The sequence below is a fragment of the Cherax quadricarinatus genome, chromosome 81 (genome assembly GCF_038502225.1).
Source record: "Cherax quadricarinatus isolate ZL_2023a chromosome 81, ASM3850222v1, whole genome shotgun sequence".
Classification (NCBI taxonomy): domain Eukaryota; kingdom Metazoa; phylum Arthropoda; class Malacostraca; order Decapoda; family Parastacidae; genus Cherax; species Cherax quadricarinatus.
The window spans coordinates 628,162-639,041 of NC_091372.1; positions in this window are offsets into that span (position 1 = coordinate 628,162).

Sequence of the window (10,880 nt, forward strand, 5' to 3'; positions counted from 1 at the left end):
ACAAAAGATTTTTAGATCCTCCCCCTTCACGGTCTGAAATGTCCCTGGGCAGTTCCGTTCCTGAAGCTATTAACAAAGAGACTAACCTTCATTTGAAGGTGGGAAGAGTTGATACTACCCTCAGAAGTGATAAGTAGGATCATCTGTTCACTTATCAGATGAGGTAGAGAGAATGTCATCCAGCTTTCTAAGGATTCTAAGGATAAAGCCAAGACACTTATAGCACATCTTTTGAGTATTCCAGATTGCTCACTACTAGGAATGTCAAGGGATGACTTTATTGATCTCCAAAATAACTGTTCATGCCCTGAGAATTGCCGTAGAATATAAATTCTATTCTATATAAATCTGCTTTAAAGAAAGAGTCAGTTGAGGTAGACAAATGTTTATTAGTTGTACCTATACAATGCTGCGAGAACTTACTCAAACTGGCCCATGACCTGCCAGTAGCCAAACACTTGTCTCCTCGTAAGACTTGGCATAAAATTAAGCAGTCTTATTTCTGGCCAGATATATACTCTGAAATTTCTAAGCATCATAGGTCATGCAAGAGGGGCCAATGGTCCCTTATACAAAGTAAACAGAATGATCCTATATCCTCCTTCTGACTGACCAGAGATACTCCACCATTGAAAAGGTTGTCTAGCCCTTGTGTGGGGGATCTTTCAAATTATACAATATATGTTGGGAAATGAGTCACAGGGATGTTAGGAAGTATTTCTTCAGTCGTAGAGTTGTCAGGACGTGGAACGATCTGGAGAGTGATATAGTGGAGGCGGGATCTATACATAGCTTTAAGAAGTGATACGATGAAGCTCATGGAGCAGAGAGAGAGTGGACCGAGTAGCGACCAGCGAAGAGGCGGGGCCAGGAGCAGTGACTCGACCCCTGTAAGCACATATAGGTAAACACACACAAACATACACACACACACACAATTGAATGTCTATGTATTCACAACTTTAAAAATAATCTTTCTATAAATGCGCACTAACGTTGTAGTGTAAGAGTTGAGAGGCGTTGTTTACCTGCGGGCGAGTTTGCTGGCCTATATTGTAGAAATATAACAGTATATAATAGCCATTGTTCCGCCCCGAGTGCTGTTTTTGCTAGAAGTGTTTTTCTGTTTCGAAAGGTTGCTGGAGGTGAGGAAAAACAGAAGGAGTGAGGAGGTCAACAATCACTGCCTGTTGTCTTAACTACAACACTGGTGGTCAACAATCACTGCCTATTGTCATAACTACAACACTGGTGGTCAACAATCATTGCCTGTTGTCTTAACTACAACACTGGTGGTCAACAATCACTGCCCGTTGTCTTAACTACAACACTGGTGGTCAACAATCACTGTCTGTTGTCTTAACTACAACACTGGTGGTCAACAATCATTGCCTGTTGTCTTAACTACAACACTGGTGGTCAACAATCACTGTCTGTTGTCTTAACTAACACTGGTGGTCGCCAATCACTGCCTGTTGTCTTAACTACAACACTGGTCGTCAACAATCACAGCCTGTTGACTTAACTACAACACTGGTGGTCAACATTCACTGTCTGTTGTCTTAACTACAACACTGGTGCTCAACAATCATTGTCTGTTGTCTTAACTACAACACTGGTGGTCAACAATCACTGTCTGTTGTCTTAACTACAACACTGGTGCTCAACAATCACTGTCTGTTGTCTTAACTACAACACTGGTGCTCAACAATCATTGTCTGTTGTCTTAACTACAACACTGGTGGTCAACAATCACTGTCTGTTGTCTTAACTACAACACTGGTGGTCAACAATCATTGTCTGTTGTCTTAACTACAACACTGGTGCTCAACAATCACTGTCTGTTGTCTTAACTACAACACTGGTGCTCAACAATCGCTGTCTGTTGTCTTAACTACAACACTGGTGCTCAACAATCACTGGCTGTTGTCTTAACTACAACACTGGTGCTCAACAATCACTGTCTGTTGTCTTAACTACAACACTGGTGCTCAACAATCACGGTCTGTTGTCTTAACTACAACACTGGTGGTCAACAATCACTGCCTGTTGTCTTAACTACAACACTGGTGGTCCACAATCACTGCCTGTTGTCTTAACTACAACACTGGTGGTCCACAATCACTGCCTGTTGTCTTAACTACAACACTGGTGGTCAACAATCACTGTTGTCTTAGCTACAACACTGGTGATCAAAAAATTATACGCAGGAAGGAATACATATAAATGACCTCATAGGGGACAGGAGCCATAGTAGGGAAACAAGTGTAGTCAAAGATAAGATAAAACCAATATTGCAAACTAGAAATACCGCAGGAAATAGCAAACAAGAGGACTCCACTAGCAATAGTGAGGATATATTACCAAAAACAACTGGTGGGAGCTCCATTGTTGGTACTAGGGAGGATAGAAGTAAGACAGGGAAACATGCACCAACAGGGAATACAGTCACAGAAACCCAAGGCAAACGGAAACCAAGCCTGTGCACATACTATGCACTTGGTATCTGCTGGCATGGGAAATCTGGAAAAACAGATGGGACGTGCAACTATGACCACCCTAGAAAATGCCATGCCCATATGACAACAGGAAAATGCAAACTCCCTTCCTGTAAGCTTTTTCACCCTGAACTGTGTACCTCTTCAGTACAGGAAAGACTGTGCTATAACTTAAATTGTCAGGCATACCATCTAAAGGGGACAAAAAGATACAAAACATCCAGGCCATGGGAAAACCTGGGTAGCCACAGCCACTCAAGAGGGAGAGGTTTTTTAGTGCCAGGAAGGAAAAAAAACTGGCAGGAAATGGCAGAAATCGTACACCAAATCCAGTCATTTCTGGAGTGGAAACACAGTCGATGGCCTCCACTCCAAACCAACAGATACAGATACTAATGCCGGAAAAAAAAAAGTCCTCCCCAGTACCAACAATACCACCAGTCTGATGACATTCTTCTTTGCAAATATACAGGGTCTAAAGCCAGCAACAAACAACAAAATACCTTTCATCCGTGGACTGCTTGCAGAGGCAAAGGCAATGTTCGCGGCTTTCACTGAGACCCACATAAAGGATCACTTGGACAACGAAATATGGATCCCAGGTTACAACCTATACAGATGTGACAGAGTGAACAGGCAAAAGAGGGGGGTTGGCCTGTACATTGCAGAGTCACTTGTTTGCACAGAACTGCTTAATGCCTCAAATGATGTAGTGGAAGTTTTAGCAGTAAAGGTCGAGAACCAAAACCTAGTCATTGTGGTAGTCTACAAGCCTCCGGATGCAACATCCCAGCAATTCCAGGAACAGCTGTTAAAAATTGACCACTGTCTGGAAAATCTTCCAGCTCCTGCACCCAACATCTTGCTCCTGGGGGATTTCAACTTAAGGCACCTAAAATGGAGGAATATAGCAAATAATATTGTTGCAGTAATAACACCAGGAGGCAGCTCTGATGAAAACTCACACTCACACGAGCTTTTAAATCTCTGCACAAAATTCAATTTAAACCAGCAAATAATAGAGCCTACTAGACTGGAGAATACACTAGACCTCATCTTCACTAACAATGATGATCTGATAAGAAATGTCACCATATCAAAAACAATATACTCAGATCACAACATAATTGAGGTTCAGACATGTATGCGTGGAGCCCCAGACCGACATAATGAGACTAGTCACGAGGGAGCATTCACCAGATTCAACTTCAATAACAAAAACATAAAGTGGGACCAAGTAAACCAAGTCCTAACCGATATAAGCTGGGAAGATATACTAAGCAACACAGACCCCAACTTATGCCTAGAACAGATTAACTCGGTGGCACTCGATGTATGCACAAGGCTTATTCCTCTAAGAAAAAGGAGGAGTAGATGTAAAATAGAAAGAGACAGGCGCTCCCTTTACAGGCGACGGAAAAGAATAACAGAGCGGCTAAAAGAGGTCAATATATCTGAAATGCGTAGGGAGACACTGGTCAGAGAAATAGCAAGCATCGAACTTAAGCTAAAAGAATCCTTTAGGAGTCAGGAATCGCGGGAAGAACTAAAAGCCATAAATGAAATCGAAAGAAACCCAAAGTATTTCTTCTCCTATGCCAAATCAAAATCGAGAACAACGTCCAGTATTGGGCCCCTACTTAAACAAGATGGGTCCTACACAGATGACAGCAAGGAAATGAGTGAGCTACTCAAGTCCCAATATGACTCAGTTTTTAGCAAGCCGCTAACCAGACTGAGAGTCGAAGATCAAAATGAATTTTTTATGAGAGAGCCACAAAATTTGATTAACACAAGCCTATCCGATGTTATCCTGACGCCAAATGACTTCGAACAGGCGATAAATGACATGCCCATGCACTCTGCCCCAGGGCCAGACTCATGGAACTCTGTGTTCATCAAGAACTGCAAGAAGCCCCTATCATGAGCCTTTTCCATCCTATGGAGAGGGAGCATGGACACGGGGGTCGTCCCACAGTTACTAAAAACAACAGACATAGCCCCACTCCACAAAGGGGGCAGTAAAGCAACAGCAAAGAACTACAGACCAATAGCACTAACATCCCATATCATAAAAATCTTTGAAAGGGTCCTAAGAAGCAAGATCACCACCCATCTAGAAACCCATCAATTACACAACCCAGGGCAACATGGGTTTAGAACAGGTCGCTCCTGTCTGTCTCAACTATTGGATCACTACGACAAGGTCCTAAATGCACTAGAAGACAAAAAGAATGCAGATGTAATATATACAGACTTTGCAAAAGCCTTCGACAAGTGTGACCATGGCGTAATAGCGCACAAAATGCGTGCTAAAGGAATAACAGGAAAAGTCGGTCGATGGATCTATAATTTCCTCACTAACAGAACACAGAGAGTAGTCGTCAACAGAGTAAAGTCCGAGGCAGCTACGGTGAAAAGCTCTGTTCCACAAGGCACAGTACTCGCTCCCATCTTGTTCCTCATCCTCATATCCGACATAGACAAGGATGTCAGCCACAGCACCGTGTCTTCCTTTGCAGATGACACCCGAATCTGCTTGACAGTGTCTTCCATTGCAGACACTGCAAGGCTCCAGGCGGACATCAACCAAATCTTTCAGTGGGCTGCAGAAAACAATATGAAGTTCAACGATGAGAAATTTCAATTACTCAGATATGGTAAACATGAGGAAATTAAATCTTCATCAGAGTACAAAACAAATTCTGGCCACAAAATAGAGCGAAACACCAACGTCAAAGACCTGGGAGTGATCATGTCGGAGGATCTCACCTTCAAGGACCATAACATTGTATCAATCGCATCTGCTAGAAAAATGACAGGATGGATAATGAGAACCTTCAAAACTAGGGAGGCCAAGCCCATGATGACACTCTTCAGGTCACTTGTTCTATCTAGGCTGGAATATTGCTGCACACTAACAGCACCTTTCAAGGCAGGTGAAATTGCCGACCTAGAAAATGTACAGAGAACTTTCACGGCGCGCATAACGGAGATAAAACACCTCAATTACTGGGAGCGCTTGAGGTTCCTAAACCTGTATTCCCTGGAACGCAGGAGGGAGAGATACATGATTATATACACCTGGAAAATCCTAGAGGGACTAGTACCGAACTTGCACACGAAAATCACTCACTACGAAAGCAAAAGACTTGGCAGACGATGCAACATCCCCCCAATGAAAAGCAGGGGTGTCACTAGCACGTTAAGAGACCATACAATAAGTGTCAGGGGCCCGAGACTGTTCAACTGCCTCCCAGCACACATAAGGGGGATTACCAACAGACCCCTGGCAGTCTTCAAGCTGGCACTGGACAAGCACCTAAAGTCAGTTCCTGATCAGCCGGGCTGTGGCTCGTACGTTGGTTTGCGTGCAGCCAGCAGCAACAGCCTGGTTGATCAGGCTCTGATCCACCAGGAGGCCTGGTCACAGACCGGGCCGCGGGGGCGTTGACCCCCGGAACTCTCTCCAGGTAAACTCCAGGTCCAGGTGTTGTCTTAACTACAACACTGGTGGTCAACAATCACTGTCTGTTGTCTTAACTACAACACTGGTGTTCAACAATCACTGTCTGTTGTCTTAACTACAACACTGGTGGTCAACAATCACTGTCTGTTGTCTTAACTACGACACTGGTGGTCGCCAATCACTGTCTGTTGTCTTAACTACAACACTGCTGGTCAACAATCACTGCCTGTTGTCTTAACTACAACACTGGTGGTCAACAATCACTGCCTATTGTCTTAACTACAACACTGGTGGTCAACAATCACTGTCTGTTGTCTTAACTACAACACTGGTGCTCAACAATCACTGTCTGTTGTCTTAACTACAACACTGGTGGTCAACAATCACTGTCTGTTGTCTTAACTACAACACTGGTGGTCAACAATCACTGTCTGTTGTCTTAACTACAACACTGGTGGTCAACAATCACTGTCTGTTGTCTTAACTACAACACTGGTGCTCAACAATCACTGTCTGTTGTCTTAACTACAACACTGGTGGTCAACAATCACTGTCTGTTGTCTTAACTACGACACTGGTGGTCGCCAATCACTGCCTGTTGTCTTAACTACAACACTGGTGGTCAACAATCAGTGTCAACAATCACTGTCTGTTGTCTTAACTACAACACTGGTGGTCAACAATCACTGTCTGTTGTCTTAACTACAACACTGGTGGTCAACAATCACTGTCTGTTGTCTTAACTACAACACTGGTGGTCAACAATCACTGTCTGTTGTCTTAACTACAACACTGGTGGTCAACAATCACTGCAATACTATTGTCTGTTGTCTTAACTACAACACTGGTGGTCAACAATCACTGTCTGTTGTCTTAACTACAACACTGGTGGTCAACAATCACTGTCTGTTGTCTTAACTACAACACTGGTGGTCAACAATCACTGTCTGTTGTCTTAACTACAACACTGGTGGTCAACAATCACTGCCTGTTGTCTTAACTACAACACTGGTGGTCAACAATCACTGCCTGTTGTCTTAACTACAACACTGGTGGTCAACAATCACTGTCTGTTGTCTTAACTACAACACTGGTGGTCAACAATCACTCTCTGTTGTCTTTACAACACTGGTGGTCAACAATCACTGTCTGTTGTCTTAACTACAACACTGGTGGTCAACAATCACTCTCTGTTGTCTTTACAACACTGGTGGTCAACAATCACTGTCTGTTGTCTTAACTACAACACTGGTGGTCAACAATCACTCTCTGTTGTCTTTACAACACTGGTGGTCAACAATCACTGTCTGTTGTCTTAACTACAACACTGGTGCTCAACAATCACTGCCTGTTGTCTTAACTACAACACTGGTGGTCAACAATCACTGCCTGTTGTCTTAACTACAACACTGGTGGTCAACAATCACTGCCTGTTGTCTTAACTACAACACTGGTGGTCACAAACACTGACTTTTGTCTTAACTAAAACTCTGGTTGTCAACAATCTCTGTCTGTTGTCTTAAATAAAACACACACACACACACACACACACACACACACACACACACACACACACACACACACACACACACACACACACACACACACACGGATGGAAGTTGAAGACACAGATGAATCACAGGGATGTTAGGAAGTATTTCTTCAGCCACAGAGTAGTCAGGAAGTGGAACAGTTTGGGAAGCGATGTAGTGGAGGCAGGATCCATACATAGCTTTAAGCAGAGGTATGATAAAGCTCACGGTTCAGGGAGAGTGACCTAGTAGCGACCAGTGAAGAGGCGGGGCCAGGAGCTTGGACTCGACCCCTGCAACCTCAACTAGGTGAGTAACTAGGTGAGTACACATACACACTCACACACTGTGGATAAAATACTTCGACACATCTTGAACATTTCAGAGTGAGTTGTCTCTGAATGCATTAATTTTGACTCACTCCAGTACATAATGACGCAGGGTGTGACGCACTCCAGTACATAATGACGCAGGATGTGACTCACTCCAGTACATAATGACGCAGGGTGTGACGCACTCCAGTACATAATGACGCAGGGTGTGACGCACTCCAGTACATAATGACGCAGGATGTGACTCACTCCAGTACATAATGGCAGGGTGTGACGCACTCCAGTACATAATGACGCAGGGTGTGACGCACTCCAGTACATAATGACGCAGGGTGTGACGCACTCCAGTGCATAACGACACAGGGTGTGACGCACTCCAGTACATAATGACACATGGTGTGACGCACTCCAGTACATAATGACAGAGTGTGACGCACTCCATTACATTATGATAGGGTGTGATGCACTCCAGTACATGACGCAGGGTGTGACGCACTCCAGTACATAAGGACGCAGGGTGTGACACTCTCCAGAACGTAATGATGCAGGGTGTGATGCACTCCAGTACATAATGACGCAGGGTGTGACGCACTACAGTACATAATGACGCAGGGTGAGGTGTGACGCAGTACATAATGACGCAGGGTGTGACGCACTCCAGTACATAATGACGCAGGGCACTCCAGTACATAATGACGCGCACTCCAGTACATAATGACGCAGGGTGTGACGCACTCCAGTACATAATGACGCAGGACTCACTGTGACGCACTCCAGTACATAATGACGCAGGGTGTGACGCACTCCAGTACATAATGACGCAGGGTGTGACGCACTCCAGTACATAATGACGCAGGGTGTGACGCACTCCAGTACATAATGACGCAGGGTGTGACGCACTCCAGTACATAATGACGCAGGGTGTGACGCACTCCAGTACATAATGACGCAGGGTGTGACGCACTCCAGTACATAATGACGCAGGGTGTGACGCACTCCAGTACATAATGACGCAGGGTGTGACGCACTCCAGTACATAATGACGCAGGGTGTGACGCACTCCAGTACATAATGACGCAGGGTGTGACGCACTCCAGTACATAATGACGCAGGGTGTGACGCACTCCAGTACATAATGACGCAGGGTGTGACGCACTCCAGTACATAATAACGCAGGGTGTGACGCACTCCAGTACATAATGACGCAGGGTGTGACGCACTCCAGTACATAATAACGCAGGGTGTGACGCACTCCAGTACATAATGACGCAGGGTGTGACGCACTCCAGTACATAATGACGCAGGGTGTGACGCACTCCAGTACATAATGACGCAGGGTGTGACGCACTCCAGTACATAATGACGCAGGGTGTGACGCACTCCAGTACATAATGACGCAGGGTGTGACGCACTCCAGTACATAATGACGCAGGGTGTGACGCACTCCAGTACATAATGACGCAGGGTGTGACGCACTCCAGTACATAATGACGCAGGGTGTGACGCACTCCAGTACATAATGACGCAGGGTGTGACGCACTCCAGTACATAATGACGCAGGGTGTGACGCACTCCAGTACATAATGACGCAGGGTGTGACGCACTCCAGTACATAATGACGCAGGGTGTGACGCACTCCAGTACATAATGACGCAGGGTGTGACGCACTCCAGTACATAATGACGCAGGGTGTGACGCACTCCAGTACATAATGACGCAGGGTGTGACGCACTCCAGTACATAATGACGCAGGGTGTGACGCACTCCAGTACATAATGACGCAGGGTGTGACGCACTCCAGTACATAATGACGCAGGGTGTGACGCACTCCAGTACATAATGACGCAGGGTGTGACGCACTCCAGTACATAATGACGCAGGGTGTGACGCACTCCAGTACATAATGACGCAGGGTGTGACGCACTCCAGTACATAATGACGCAGGGTGTGACGCACTCCAGTACATAATGACGCAGGGTGTGACGCACTCCAGTACATAATGACGCAGGGTGTGACGCACTCCAGTACATAATGACGCAGGGTGTGACGCACTCCAGTACATAATGACGCAGGGTGTGACGCACTCCAGTACATAATGACGCAGGGTGTGACGCACTCCAGTACATAATGACGCAGGGTGTGACGCACTCCAGTACATAATGACGCAGGGTGTGACGCACTCCAGTACATAATGACGCAGGGTGTGACGCACTCCAGTACATAATGACGCAGGGTGTGACGCACTCCAGTACATAATGACGCAGGGTGTGACGCACTCCAGTACATAATGACGCAGGGTGTGACGCACTCCAGTACATAATGACGCAGGGTGTGACGCACTCCAGTACATAATGACGCAGGGTGTGACGCACTCCAGTACATAATGACGCAGGGTGTGACGCACTCCAGTACATAATGACGCAGGGTGTGACGCACTCCAGTACATAATGACGCAGGGTGTGACGCACTCCAGTACATAATGACGCAGGGTGTGACGCACTCCAGTACATAATGACGCAGGGTGTGACGCACTCCAGTACATAATGACGCAGGGTGTGACGCACTCCAGTACATAATGACGCAGGGTGTGACGCGCTCCAGTACATAATGACGCAGGGTGTGATGGGAGCTGTGGCATGCAAAGAGTACGAACGACCAGGAAGTATGTGAGGAGCTCAACATGAGATTTCAGGAAGTATTTACAGTGGAGGCTGAAGGGACAACGGGAAGACAAAACAGTGGCGTACAGCAACAAGGGATATACCAACAAGTGTTGGATGAATTACACACAACTGAGGAGGAGGTGGAGAAGCTCCTAAGTGACCTTCACACCTCAAAGGCGGTGGGACCGGACATCTCTCCATGGGTCCTTAGAGAGGGAGCAGGGACACTACGTGTGCCACTAACCAAAATCTTCAACACTTCCCTTGAAACTGGGCAACTACCTGAAGTATGGAAGAAGGCAAATGTAGTCCCCATCTTTAAGAAGGGAGACAGAAATGAAGCACTAAATTATAGACCAGTGTCACTGACATGTATAGTATGCAAA